The sequence below is a fragment of the Erinaceus europaeus genome, chromosome 4 (assembly GCF_950295315.1).
Source record: "Erinaceus europaeus chromosome 4, mEriEur2.1, whole genome shotgun sequence".
Classification (NCBI taxonomy): Eukaryota; Metazoa; Chordata; class Mammalia; order Eulipotyphla; family Erinaceidae; genus Erinaceus; species Erinaceus europaeus.
The window spans coordinates 142,322,472-142,337,764 of NC_080165.1; the positions used below are offsets into that span (position 1 = coordinate 142,322,472).

Consider the following 15,293-nt stretch of genomic DNA (forward strand, 5'->3'; position numbering starts at 1 on the left):
AATTGGCTCTACCATCTCCAGAAAATATATCTTCTTCCTTTTTATCCCAATAGAGACAGAGAAAAATAAAGTGAGAAAGAGATGAATTAAAAAAGAGAGAGAGAGACTTGAAGCACCGCTTCACCACTCTGAAGATTTCCCCCTGCAGGTGGGGGCTGGGGACTTGAACCTGGGTCCTTTCATGGTGAAGTGTGTTTTACTCAGTGTGCCACTGCCCTGCTCCCAGATGAACTGTTGAATCCATGCATACACACATAGACATTGATCTTATTGTGAGGTATGGAGTCTTTAACTCTTGAGCACAGTCCCACATAGATGCGGGATTGAGACTTACAGGTCAGGACGATGGTTCCAGCCACTTTTTTTCTGCAAGGCCAGAGAAGTCAAGTGATTCTTGATGAAAAAGCCTTGGACATGTCACAGCATCTCAGAGGACCTTTGGTCACTTGCCTGCACCTCTCCTGGGCAAGCAGCCTTTCAGCAGTGTTAAGTAGACATTGACATCCATAAAATGTGAGCTCCAAGGAGGCCAAGACATCTGTTTGGGTCATCTCTGCATCTCTGGCACTTGGCACACAGTCAGTGCTCAAGAAAATATTTGTTGAGTGAACAAATTAAGAAATGGGCAGCCTGTGGAAAGCAGTGTGTCTGAGCTAACCATCTAGAGTGGCAACATTGGCTGACTGCTGGCTTCTGCTGTGGTGACTGTAGCTTTGTTTTTTTTTTTTTCTTCTGAGAATCCCAACTGCCTGTCTCTCCATGCCAAAGCCTTGTGTCTGACACTGAGCCACCAGAATATTCCTGTCATTCCCTGAACAATGTTCTGATGGGGCTGACAAGGAGGGAGCTGTGCAAGTTTGAGATGTGATGCCTGCAGAGGGCGGCTTTGACAGGCCGTGGTAAGTTGTCAGCTTCTGCTTCACGAACAGAACAAGTGTATCTTTTCTCAATTCTCATCCTGAGATTTTTAAGAATTCTGGCAGTGGGGAGTGCTGGGTAGTGGTGCACCCTATTGAGCACCTGGGGGGGGGGGTTCACGAGTGGCGCAGCAGTCTGCAGGTGTCTCTCTCTTTCAATTTTTCTCTGTCCTATCAAGTAATAGAAAGAAATTAATACATTTTAGAAAAGAGTCTTGGCACTGCGTTTGTGCACTTAGCTCTCACAGACAAGCATTCAGACCCTAGAGTGGGGAATGACAATGAAGAGCACTTCAAGCTAATAGTCGTGACAAAATTGATGTTCTCTAGAACAGAACAGAGAGAGGACAACACATGTGAGGAGAGTTTGTGCCAGTCCCAAAGTTACATTCTGATGTGATAACCAGTAAGAAATTTGGTGAGAAGACAGCTACGGTGGGCCCGTCACTGTCCCAAGTACTTCACACAGTCGCTTAGCTATTGCTGTCATCAGTATTTTGGTAAGATATATTATACTGAGGCTGGACGGTGACACGCCAGGTTGAGCACACACATTACAGTGCGTAAGGATCCAGGTTCAAGCCCCTAGTCCGCAGTTTTAAGAAGGAAAACTTGATAAACAGTGAAGCAATGCTACTCTCTCATCTCCCATGCATATATTTGTCTCCCTTTCTTTTTTCTGTTTTATTTGTGTTTTGTTTTACCAGAACACATCACTTCTGGCTATGGCAGTGCAGGGGATTGAACCTGGGACTTCAGAGCCTGAGGCATGAGAATCTCTTCACATAACTATGATACTATCTAGCCCCACTATTTTTTTTTTCCTTTAATGAGAGAGAGAAAGATACAGAAGGAAAGGGTCCAACGCATTGTTCAGCTCTGCTCATGGTGGTGCTGCAGACTGAGCCTGTGCTATTTCTCATTGCCTGTCTCTATTCATGTCACAGCCTTTGTACAGTTGGGGAAACCAAACTACTGAGAAGTACAGACCTTCTGACCAGGATCACACCCGTAGCTGGGATTTGAATCCAGGATGTGACTATAGAGTCTAGATTCTTAACTGTCAACTGCTGATTCTCTTCAGATGTGTTGATTTTCTTGAACATTGAACAACCACATAGAAGAAGCCTACTATGTAGCAGGCACCACAAGGCCTACCCTTCAAGGACTATCAGACTTACAAAGACATTCCTTCCACAGGTGAGAATAGACCAGAGTCTCTGGAAATTAAAAGCCACAGATGATCAAACCAAATTCAGATGTGTGCAGCCATGAGGAGAGTCCTAAATAAACTACACTTCAGGACTCAGACTTTAACCTTTGAGCAAAACTAAGTGTAGTTGTGATTCAGCAGTGACTCTGGACTAGGGAAGAGATGGTGGAACATCTCAACATATAAAGGAAGTGGCCACAAGTATGGCACAGTGGATAAGGTACTGGACTTTCAAGCAGAAGGTCCCAAGTTCAAACCTCAGCATCACGTATGCCAGACTAAGAATCTGGTGTTGTCTCCATTTCAATCTCTCCTTCCCTGCCTCTCTTTGCCTCTCTCATCTTTAAACAAAACGTATAAGAGAAGCAAGTCTCCTTTTTTTGGATGGAAGTGGCCCTTTTCAGAAAGCATTTTGTTTTGTCTTGTTTTGTTTTACAAATATTGATTTATAAAACTAAAGACAACGGGGTGCAATTCCACATCATTCCCACCACCACAGTTCTGAATCCCCAACCCCTCCATTGCAAGCTACAACAGTTTTCCTAAGGTTGCAGATATGCTTAACTATTATTTCTACAACTATCTGTCTAGATTTCTATAGATTTGCCCCATTTTTTAAAGGTACCGTCTTCCTTTCTAAGTCACACATAAATGTATTACTGCATCCAAATGTCCCTCTCGATTTCCTTTTCTCTCTCTGGGTCCTAATGGAGTTGGAATTCAGAACCCTCTGGTCATCTTTTCCCTATCACTTTTCCCCCACTAGGAGCATGGATCAAAATTCTTTATGGGGTGCAGAAGGTGGGAGGTGTCTGTCTTTCTCTCCCCCTCTCTGTCTTCCCCTCCTCTCTCCATTTCTCTCTGTCCTATCCAACAACGACGGCATCAATGACAACAACGATAATAACTACAACAATAAAACAACAAGGGCAACGAAAGGGAAAATAAATAAAGTTAAAAAAAAAAAAGGAAAATGCCAAATCAGTAGTATCAGCTGATACTACTATCAGCTGAATCCCTGCATTGGAGCCTGATGAAAGGAGTCTGGGGTTACCTTAGTTTCTCTAGGGAAACCAGCCAGGTAGTACTCTCCTGTCCTCAAACCAAAGCTTCTGCGTGTGCAAAATTTACGAGTCAGAATGACACACCTAGTACCTCCCAGAGGTTTTGTGGAGAGATGAGGTACTGCCCTGTCTCCAGTTGCAGAGCAGCATAGGGGTGGGGGGACCAGTTCAGTACAGATCACAGGGGTGAGTTTAACCCAAGTTCCACAGCTTACACAGGCTAATCATTTTCTACTTTTCAGTTGCCGCATCCATAAAATGGGACAGGCACAGGGCCCGGCAGTGGTGTGACTGGTTGAGTGCACACATCACCATGCACAATGGACCAAAGTTCAATCTACCCCCACCCCCCAGCCCCCCATCTGCAGTGTTGGTCTGCTTCTAATTCTGCTTCTAAGACCCCTTCTGTTGCATTGCTTAATGCTGTGGTCTATTTACATAATCACTGCTTTACCTGAGACCCGCCCTGCCTACAGGGCATTGGTTTAATCCCCACTGGTTAGATGCAAGCTTGATACACATGCTTTTTCCTTCTCCCCAACCCCCATCCTACGTATCTCCTCTTCTGATCTGACACTTCCACCTCAGGAGATATAAAGGACAGGATTTTCTAATGAAGAGAGATTAGATTGACTGCACTTCATTCCTGCTTATCAAGAAAGACTGAACTGCAATCCCAGCTCAGCCATGAGTCCCTGGTCGTCTGTCTCCTGCCCGCAAAGCTAGCCCGGCATCTGGTGCCTGAACAGGGACTGGCATATGGTGCCCAACTGCAGGGGGGCTGTTTCATGAGCAATGAAGCAGTTCTATAGGTCTCTCTCTTTCTCTCTCTCTTTAAATTATCTTTATTTATTAGCTAGAGAGCCAGAAATTGAGAGGGAGGAAGGCAGAGAGCACTGCTTTCACCACTTGTAAAGCTTTCCTCCCACAGGTGGGGCCTGGGGGCTTGCATCCATTTAGTTGCACATTGTAACATGTACGCTCAAACAGGTATGCCACTACCTGGCCCCCTTTAGGTGTTTCTTTCTCTCTCCTTCTCTATCCCCATCCCTCTTAATTTCTGTCCTATCAAATAGAATATATGTATATTTAAATCAGAGGCATGTCTCAATATGGGATGGACATAAGGATGAGAGGATTGCATACAATGGTCAGAAAGAGCTAGTGTATTTTACTGTCTAAGATACCAGCCACCAAGAATGTCACTGGCTTTGATATTTCCATGTAAATAAATGCTCTCTGTGAATTTCACAAGTGTTTTTTTTTTCCTGCTGTACTACTCAAAGTCAAAGCTTCTTTCCCACCAGACACATGGTAAGATCAGGGCCCAGCTTGTCAGTTTCCAGCAAGGTGAAAAGAATAGCAGAATATTTGGTTTTCGCTCAGAGGTTCTGTATCACAGCTCACACTTCCTCCTTCCATACTGCTTCAGATATTATCATACATTCAAAATCAGAGTCCTTGGCCCAGCCCAGGCATTGTAACTTCCATCAGTCAGGGGCTGGGTGCAAGTAATTGATCAAGGAAGCACCCAGGGCTAACCATCCAGGGAGGTGAGTGAGAACAGGGAAGAAATCTGATCAAGGATGAGGTCTCAGGAAAGTTTCCCAGAAAGCAGTTTTATTTTATATTTTATTTATTTATTTTCCCTTATGTTGCCCTTTTTATCATTGTTGTAGCTATTGCTGTTGTTATTGATGTCGTCGTTGTTAGATAGGACAGAGAGAAATGGAGAGAAGAGGGGAAGACAGAGGGGAGGAAAGACAGACACCTGCAGACCTACTTCACCACCTGTGAAGTGATTCCCCTGCAGGTGGGGAGCCGGGGGCTTGAACCGGGATCCTTAGCACTTAACCTGCTGTGCTAGTGCCTGACTCCCCAGAAGGCAGTTTTAAACTGACCCTGCAGGGGGACCCAGAAGGAAAATAAAAGAGTTGTCCCTGACTAAAGGACAGGAACCTGAAGTGTAAAATTTTCCTCAAGGAGAGGGTGGTCAGTGGAGTGAAGAGTCCCTGCTCAACATCATTCCCAGAGACCTACTGTCGGGGGGGAGGGGGAGATTGCATTTCCTGTTGCCACGACTGTGGATTCCATGGGTTTGGAGGTATAAAGTCCCAGACAGGAGACACTTTCACTGGGGTCACAGAAAGAGTCCACTAAACCAAAATCTAACCAAGAGAAAGCAGAAATTGCTACAAAAAAAAAAATTGGGGAGCAAGGGAGTCTAGTGGGGCACTGACATTTTCTGCTAAAGGTTTACTATGTACATGCTTTTAGAGTTGCCTTGATTCTTATTCTTAGGGAGAAAAATCAGACTAAAAAAAAATCTGGGAGGCTCACCAGGTAGAGTGCTTTGCCAGGTGCCTGACTCAAGGTCAGACTCAGCACCACGTGAGAAGTCCTGTGACATTAGAGGAGCTCTGGTGCTTGGTGTCTGTCCCTCTCTCTGTCATTAGCTGAAGGAACAATTGGTCTAGAGGAGTGACACTGAGCATGTGCGAAGTACCCCAGCTCAAGGTGGGTGGGTGGGGGGCAGAAAGGATGGTACATAAAGACCCCTACCTTCATTTGCTATAATCCTACCTTTGGATTCCTGTTTACTAAACAACTTGCTTTATATCTTAATGCTTTTCAGCCACCAAGTTGCAGGTGCTGCTATGACACCATCCTGACTTCCCCAGGCAGACGACCTCACCAACATGTCCTGAAACCCCACCTCTCCAGAGCCCTGCCCTACTAGGGAAAGAAACAAACAGGCTTGGGGGTAAGGATCCACCTGTCAACATCCATGTTCAGCAGAGAAGCAATTACAGAAGCCAGAACTCCAACCTTCTGCACCCCATAAAGAATTTTGGTCCATACTCCCAGAGGGATAAAGAATAGGGAAGCTTCCAGTGGAGGGGATGGGATATGGAACTCTGTTGGTGAGAACTGTGTGAAATTATACCCCTGTTATCTTATAATTTTGTTAATCATTATTAAATCACTAATACAAATATTTAAAAAGAGAAAGGGATAGTGAATCTGTCTAACAGAGCCTAAATATGTGTACCCTGTTTTGCCTCTGAGGCCCAGAGGGCACAAGGTAAAAATGCAGTTTATATGTTGGAATGTCCTCTCCAGCTGTAGAAAAGAGAACCCACCCAGGGACTCTGTAAAACACAGCCCAGAAGGCCACCCACAGGAGGTCTGTCATTACAAAGCAGAAGGAAAGGGCTGTACCCCAGGAGGTTAGAAACTGGCAAGGTCACTGGGAATCCAAGAGATGGGAAAAAAAAGCCACCAACAACAAACCCTCAGTCCATGTGGGGCTATGTGTAAGCTTGATAGAGCTTAGGGAGAACTCCCCCATCCTTGGATGGAGGTCTGAGAAGATACCCTCTTGTTAGTCTCTCTCAACCAAGGTGAGCAAATGGGGAGAAACCACGTCTCTCAGACTTAGCTCTTTCCTTCTTGACTCTCAAGCCCACAGAAACCTCACTACTCCTCTCCATAAACCGCAGGCCACATGGCTGCCTACCTTAAGATTCATTTACTCAAAGTTCACCTCACCTTCTGATCACAGAGGAGCACACACCATATCACACACTCCATCATACACCTCAGACCCCAGACAAGAGAAATTCCAAACTATATGGCCTTTTGATAGCCATCTTCTCTCTTGTCTCACCCTACTGGTTTAACCCCTATGCTTCTCTCAAATACCTTTAGATAATTAATTTGCTTGCGTCATGGAAAATAACTGTCTTGTATCTCATCAATTCCTGTCATACCAGCCCCCTACCATAGGGGCAAACTGACCTTTAAGAAACCTGTAATTTCTGACATGTTTGAAATATGTTCTTTGTTTGGTTTTCTATTTAAACTCATGTCCACCTGCCAATAAACGAGATTTGAGATTTGAGAGCACATCATCTCTCCCCAGTGTCTTTACTTCGTTTCGTCCCTTGAGTGAGCAAGAGAGAGCCGGTCAGTTGCCTTCCTGCTGGAGATCATCCTGCCAGAAAGCCGACAAGTCCAAGCCACACAGAGAATATGGACACTGACGAGTTCAAGACACAATTTGTCTCTTCACATTACACTTCCTTAAGTTTTGTTTGGATTTGGAGTTGTTTTTTTGTGCCAGGCTGGTGTCCAAGAGTCAAAAGTTGTTTGAAGAACAACCACTTTTCATGGGTTCATGTAACTTCTTTCTTTCAGCATACACTGACAGGCTCCCCACTGTTGTTTTCGACGGGTTATGTTGTTTTCGCCAGGCTGGCTTCACGGGCAGGTAACAGATGACCAGGGGCTCATGGTTGAGCTGTAGGCAGTATCTCTTTATTCATGCAGGACGCAGCACAATCTAAGACGAGCTAAGCTAAACTCAAGATAAAGTACTGTAAAACTCACAATGCTGTCTTTATATATACTTCTCAAGTAGGGTGGAAACAGGATGTGACATAGAGAGGGTGGAGAGAAAAGTGACTGGTGAAAATCAGAGTGTGACAAAGAGGGGGCAGATTAGGTGAGAATCCTATCACTGAACCACAAATGCCCTGGAGGGAGGGTGGAACTTGTTAACAGTGGTTATGTAAATAGAATGAAGTGGTTATGTAAATAGAATAGTGTTAAGCAGGGGGGATTTAAACCAAATGAAACAGAAGGGGTCTCATGCATACCAACACCCCACCCAGTCAACAGGTTCTGAGCTGGGCACTGGCTTGGTGGGGGGGAAAAAAATGAGACACCAGTTCTGTTCTCTGCTCATAAGGAGTTTATGGATTTGTAGGGAGACAATCCTTGAGTGAGTAAATACAGGCACAGCCATGGAAAGACAATGTTGTGCTGAGTGTCCTGAGGAAACATGTAGCATGCCAGGAGAGGGAACAGCAGGGTGAACTTAATTAACCTGCTTTGCCAGGAAATATCCCTCTGAAGAAATGGCATGGAAATTGCAGCCTGAAGGACAGATGAGTGGGAAATAAAGTTTGGGGTGGCAGGGGGAGGGAGGTATTGGATGCCATGTGGCATGCTCTGGTTTTCCTGAGCAGAGAGAACAGTTTGTGCTAAATCTGGAGTTGGGAAAGCCAAGGCTGGTTTGACGACGGACAGAAAACAGAGCAAACAAGTAAATTAAATCATCTGGTTTCTCCAGGAAGGATCCAAGCCAAATCTTGGGCATGTTTCTGCAGGTATACAGATGGATTAGAGTTTGAGGGGAGGAAATGAGTTTGGAAAGGGGATAAACATTAGCTCTCGTCACGCACACCACCCACCCCAGTTGCTCCCAGTCAGATAGTAACAGTGCACCTTTTGATGAGACGCAAGGCACAGTGGTTGAGGCGCCCAGCATAGCACAACTATAGAGGGTGCCACACACCCTGCGGTCTCTATGAGGAGGGGCCCTTGGAGTGTGCTTTCTGCCTGTGGAGCCACAATGATAGGACTTTGAAAGTGGAGCATGTTGGCAAGAGTCTCTTCAGCAAAGTCAGTCAAATGACTTCATCGTTGACGGTGAGTATAACTGTTGAGTGTTTTTGTTCTTAAGACGCTGGAGAGTAGTGAGATAAGCCAGCAGAAATGGAAATGGGAGATGCATTGAGAGGAAGACATGCTTTTCCACAGCAAAATAATATGTGTAGTGCTTTCTCATAGATAGATGATAGTGAGTTAAATAGGTGAGATCCTATCGACCTGACAACACCCAGGTCCAGCAGAGAAGCAATTATAGAAGCCGGAACTCCCACCTTCTGCACCTCTAAAACAACCTTGATCCATACTCCCAGTGGGGGTGAAGTGATTGGAGGAAGAGGGTAAGAGGGCTCTGAACTCCAGCTCCATCAGCACCCAGAGAGAGAAGAGGAAAAAGAATGGGACATTTGGATGCAGTGATATGGTTATATGTAGCTTGGAGGGGAGAGTTGGGCGGTAGTACAGCGGATTAAGCTGAGCCACAGACTGGTGTAAGGATCTCAGTTGGAGCCCCTGGCTCCCCACCTGCAGGGAAGCTGCTTCACAGGCGGTGAAGCAGGTCTGCAGGTCTTTCTCTTCCCGTCTTCCCCTCCTCTCTCCATTTCTCTCTCTCCTTTCCAACAATGATGACATCAATAACAACAACAATAATAACTGCAACAACAATAAAAAAGGGCAATAAAAGGGAATAAATAAGTAAGTATTTTTTAAAAAAAGAAAAGAAAGGAGGAGAGGAAATTATATACAAATATAGGCAGATGGTTGTAGAAATAATAGTTAACCCATGTCTGCAGCCTTAGGAGAATTGCTGTGGCTTACAATGGAGGGATTGGAGATTCAGAGCTTTGGTGATGGGAACGGTAGAGATTTATACCTCTGTTGACATGTAATTTTGTAAATTAATATTAAATCACTAATAAAATTTAAAAAATAGGTGAGATCCTACCCTTGAAAAGTTGACTGTTTAATCAAGGTGGAAAAAAAACATTAAACAATATAAGACCATGTATACATTGGGGTGAGTCATGTCAGAGAGACCCTTGGTGGGCAGGGGGGTTGGGTATGTAGACCCAGGTCCCAAGTTCTGGGGTAGAGGGGTAGGGATGTCAGGACAGCTCCCATGAGGTAATAGTGGGATTAAGGTTATTATCTATAGAATGAACAAACATTCTTTAGACAAAGGGGATGTGAAATGGGAATCGGAATATTCCAGGAGGCAGCCCCTAGGAGGAGGGGATCATGTGACATAATGGAAGGAAACATGCAGCTATACCCATAAGCACCCACGTGATGCAAAGTTACCTGAGAGACCAGGCCCTATCCCAAGCCGCAGAAGGAGCCTGCCTACTCGGCATCACCTGAGCTGCACCAGCAAATCAGAAGAGACGGAACCAGCTCACGCATATTAAAATCAACCAATCACAAAGAAGAGGGAGGGAGGGACGATGGGAACTGAAACCTATAAAAACCTGAGAACAGGGGCTGTGTGGCCATCACCCAGAACCATGAGTCAGGACACCTGTAGCAGGAAAGCCTCACAAGTGGTGAAGCAGTGCTGTAGGTGTCTTTCTCCCTCTATCTCCCCTACCCTTCTGAACTTCTCTCTGTTCTATCAAATAAAATGAAAAAATTAAAAAAAAATAGCCACTAGGAGCTATGGATTCATAGCGCTAGTGCCGAAGCCCAGCAATAATCCTGGTGGCGATACAAAATTAAATTCAATTTAGAACACTTGAGGGATTCTAAACATCGCTCTCGGCCTGTTATTGTACCTCCTGGAATGTACTTTTGCTTGCTTTTTTGCTTTCACCTAATAAATTCTTGTTTGTTTCTCTGTTGGAATTTGCATCCAGAAACTTATTTGTATAATGTGAACAAGTATCAAGCTAGATTTTCTGGTCCAGAACCCTGGCAATGTAGTCACTGGGAAAGGCATAAGCAAAAACTCTACGGTGAGGGCATTTGAAGAAATAGAAGAAACCTGTCAACCGTGGCACAGAGTAGAGAGCACAAGGTGAAATAATTAAAAGGCTTACGTCTTCATATGAAAAGCATTTGAATTCTGAAAACTCACCCTCTTTCTTTATGAAATGTGGGCAGAACCAGCCAGAGGGGAAGAGGTTAGTGAGCTTCTGGAGAGGATGAGGGGTCCCGGCAGCTGAGGGGGACAGAGAACAGGAGAGATTTGAGACTGTCAGAGCATCAACTCAGTGGGAAGTTCTGATAGACGGAATGGGGTGTGCTGTGTGTGGGAAGGGAGGAAGGGTCAAAGTCTTTGCTAGGTGCTCAGTCATCAAGTCGGGAACCCTGGGGAAAAAAAACAAGTATGGAATAATTTTGATAGATTATTTATTTATTTATTTATTTATTTATTTTGAGATAGGTTGTGAGTTTTCTTTGAGAAATCTCAAGTGGAAGCAATTAGGTGAATAACCATGGACCCCACTGAAGAAGTCCAGATTAGAAACAGCAGTTTAGGGCCGGGTGGTGGCACACCTGGTTGAGCACACACGTTACAGTGCGCAAGGACCCAGGTTCAAACCTCCGGTCCCCACCTGCAGGGGGAAAGCTTCACAAGTGGGGAAGCAGGTGTCTCTCTGTCTCTTTCCCTCTCTCTATGCTCCCTTCCTCTCGATTTCTGGCTGTCAAATAAATAAAGAGAATAAAAATCAAAAAATAATTAATAAAAACAGAAAGAAACAGCAGCTTAGGAGTCACTGCTGTTGGAGGGTGACTGCGATCGTGCTTGTGGATAAGGCCACACAGGGAGAGTCTGAAAGCCTGTGTTGGGAGTTGGGCAGTAGCGCAGCGGGTTAAGCGCAAGTGGCTCAAAGTGCAAAGATAGGCGGAAGGATCCCAGTTCAAGCCCCGGGATCCCCACATGCAAGGGAGTCACTTCACAGGCGGTGAAGCAGGTCTGCCGGTGTCTGTCTTTCTCTCCCCCCTCTGTCTTCCTCTCCTCTCTCCATTTCTGTCTGTCCTATGCAACAATGACGACATCAGTAATTATAACAAGGGCAACAAAAGGGAATAAGTAAATAAATAAATTTTATTTAAAAAAGAAAAGTATGTCAGGACAAGGCTTCCATGGTGACAGCAAAAGGGTAAACACACATAAACTGTTTTTTGCCGCAGGTATTCTCCGAGTCATGTATAGGTTAATGAGTGCACATACTTCTGGAGAGAAAGAAAAAAAGACTAATGCACATGGAATCTCTAAAAACAGAAACACCTTAATTCAAAGATTCCTGAACTGTTCCAACTACAGAATCCCTCTATCAGCAAATCTTTCTTTCAGTAATATATGGTCATTAGAGCCTATATATATATATATTCTCTTGAGGATAGGAATAATAACAATTTTGAGACTTGAGAGGAGACACAACGGATGAAGTGCGAGGTTTCTGAGCATGAAGTCCCGGGCAGAGATAAAGAAGAGGAGAGAGACAGAGAGATAATGAGACTGCCAGGTGGTATTGCAGCTGATGAAGCGCACACATTTAAGTGCTTAAGGACCCAGGTTTAAGCCCCTGTCCCCACCTGCAGGGGAGAAGCTTCATGAATGGTGGAGTAGGGCTACAGGCATCTTTCCTTTTCCCTCTCTATTTCCTCTTCCCTCTAAAAATTTCTGTCTCTATCCAATAATAAAGAAATATTTTTAAAAGTCTTTGAAAAAAGAGAATATGAACTCACTATTCCTTGATATGAATACCCAAAATAACCCTCTTATTTTAATAAGTGTCTTGTATTCACTGGTCTGTTTGTCCCTTTGGTCTTACATCAAGCTTCTTTGGAGGTCCTGGGTATGAAGCACCAAACACAATATAGCTGGACGTTACCTGTGGGTGGCAATATTGTTTGGAGCTGAATAAGAAGTGATATGATATTGTTAAGTGAGGTAAGTCAGAAACAGAAGGATGAATATGGGATGATCTCACTCTCAGGCAGAAGTTGAAAAACAAGATCAGAAGAGAAAACACAAGTAGAACCTGGAGTTGGTGTACTGCACCAAAGTCAAAGACTCTGGGCTGGAGGCGGGGGAGAGTTCAGGTCCTGGAACGTGATGGCAGACGAGGACCTAGTGGGGCTTGTATTTGTTATGTGGAAAACCCGGAAATGCTGTGCATGTACAAACTACTGCATTTTACTGTCAACCGTAAACCATTAACCCCCCCAATAAAGAAATAAAAAAAAAGAAGTGATATGATAGGATGTTATATGAAAGCATCTGCTCAAGTGTCGTGCGTTTTTCAAACGTAAGAAAGTGATATGTTTTTTTTTTCATTTCCTTTTGTTGCCCTTGTTGTTTTATTGTTGTAGTTATTATTGATGTTGTTGTTGTTGGACAGGACAGAGAGAAATGGAGAGAAGAGGGAGAGAAAGACAGACAGCTGCAGACCTGCTTCACCGCATGTGAAGTGACTCCCCTGCAGGTGAGGAGCCGGGGACTTGAACCAGGATGCTTATGTCAGTCCTTGCACTTAGTGCCACCTGCGCTTAACCCGCTGCACTACCACCCAACTCCCAGTGATACAGTTTTATAAAAATTTTTATTAATGGGGAGCCGGGCGGTAGCGCAGCGGGTTAAGCGCAGGTGGCGCTAAGCGCAAGGACCGGCATGAGGATCCCGGTTTGAGCCCCCGCTCCCCACCTGCAGGGGAGTCGCTTCACAGGTGGTGAAGCAGATCTGCAGGTGTCTGTCTTTCTCTCCCCCTCTGTCTTCCCCTCCTCTCTCCATTTCTCTCTGTCCTATCCAACAACGACGACATCAACTACAACAACAATAAAAAAAAAAAAAAAAGACAACAAGGGTAACAAAAGGGAAGATAAATAAATAACAATTACCAAAAAAAAAATTTCATTAAAAATTTTTTTATTAATGATAAAAAGGTAGAGGGGCAGCAAGAGAGCAAGAGAGGGACAGGACTCAAGTGGCACATGACAGCGTGGGAGGTGGTGGGGAGCTGGGGGCTCAAACCGGAATCCTTATGCCAGTCCTTACACTTTGCACCATGAGTGCTTAAGCCGCTGTGCTATCACCCTACTCCCAGCACTTCAAGTCTTTAAACCTTCAAAAATCAAGACACCATTAAAGGAATGTGTTATTTCATTTATATCAATTTCAAGCAAAGTGAGTCTGAGTTGTAATGTTGCTAAAAGGTTATTACAATAGTAGATATACTTGATTAGATGAAGGGAGTTTCTGGTGTCTTAGAAATCTTCAAAAAATCACAAGTGAATATTGACTATTAAAAAGTTTTACTGTATCTATCTAGATAATCAGGAGATAAAATATTCCTTCTTGTTTTATTTGAACAGAAAATTAGGTTAGTGGTTTGGGGATTGACCTTGGGGCCTCAGGCAAGAGTCTCTTTGCATACCTATTACACTCTCTTTTCCACCCTTGAAATATATTTACTCATTGTTTTTACATTTTCCCTTATTTTTAGAGACTGTTCTTTTTTTAAATATTTATTTATTTATATTCCCCTTTGTTACCCTTGTTGTTTTATTGTTGTAGTTATTATTGTTGTCATTGTTGTTGGATAGGACAGAGAGAAATGGAGAGAGGAGGGGAAGACAGAGAGGGGGAGAGAAAGACAGACACCTGCAGACCTGCTTCACCGCCTGTGAAGCAACTCCCCTGCAGGTGGGGAGCCGGGGCTCGAACTGGAATCCTTGCCCGGGTCCTTGCGCTTTGCGCCACCTGCACTTAACCCGCTGCGCTACTGCCCACTCCCTAGAAATTGTTCTTAAGATTTATTTATTTGAGAGAAACAAGAGGGAGGGAGAGAGAAAGGGAGAAAACTCCAAAACATCACTATAGCACAATTGGGGATTGAACTCATGATTGGGAGTGATTTACTTGATCCACTGTGCCATTTCCTGGGCCTACTTTCCTCTTTGTTGATGTCATATATGTCCCCTTCCTCAATACACATATAACTGAATTTCATACATATTGATGATACTTTCATTGTCATTTAGTTAAAATGTTTTCTCATTTTCCCTTGGACCCATCATTATTTATAAGTATATTGTTTAAAGTGGAAAAAATATATATATTATTTATTAGACAGAGACAGAAATCAAGAGGTGGAGGGGAGAGCTACAGAGGGAGAAGGAAACAGGTATACCCGCGGTCCCGTCCAGTTTCACTACTTATGAAGCTCCCCGCCCCCGGCAGGTGGGGGACCAGGGCCTTGAACTCTGCTCTTGGAGCCTTAGAGCAAGTGTTCTCTAATGGGGGTACTGCTGCCCTCGTCCTCACTGATTTTTTTTTTTTTTTAGTTTGGAAATTTTTAAAGGTTTTTTTGTTTGTTTGTTTGTTTTTACTGTGGCTACAGAACTATAAACAACTCTTCCAGAGGACAAAGAAGGAAACACACCACACACCTGCCATTCATTTTATGAGAGCAATTTAGTCTTAATTCTAAAACCCGGTGGAGATGGGGGGGGGGGTGGGCAGGGAGGAGATGGTCTAAATGCCCTGAGATTTGCTTTTTTGTTTTTTGGCCAACAAATGGTCAATTTTGGCAAAATTAAAGTTTGGTAATTGTGTTCAGTGTTCTACATGGATTAATTAGATTACATTTGTTAATTGTGTTTTTCATATCTTTTATTCTCTATTGGCTTTTCAAAAAA

The 15,293-nt window shown here is 44.0% G+C and overlaps 1 long non-coding RNA gene across 1 annotated transcript; it reads left to right on the forward strand.

The window, feature by feature from the left end:
• Nucleotides 1–496: 496 nt before the first annotated feature.
• Nucleotides 497–6,057, forward strand: LOC132538328 (uncharacterized). Its single transcript, XR_009549725.1, has 3 exons — nt 497–899; nt 1,865–2,117; nt 5,830–6,057. It is a non-coding gene; the product is annotated as an uncharacterized LOC132538328 (long non-coding RNA).
• The last annotated feature ends 9,236 nt before the right edge of the window (nt 6,058–15,293 follow it).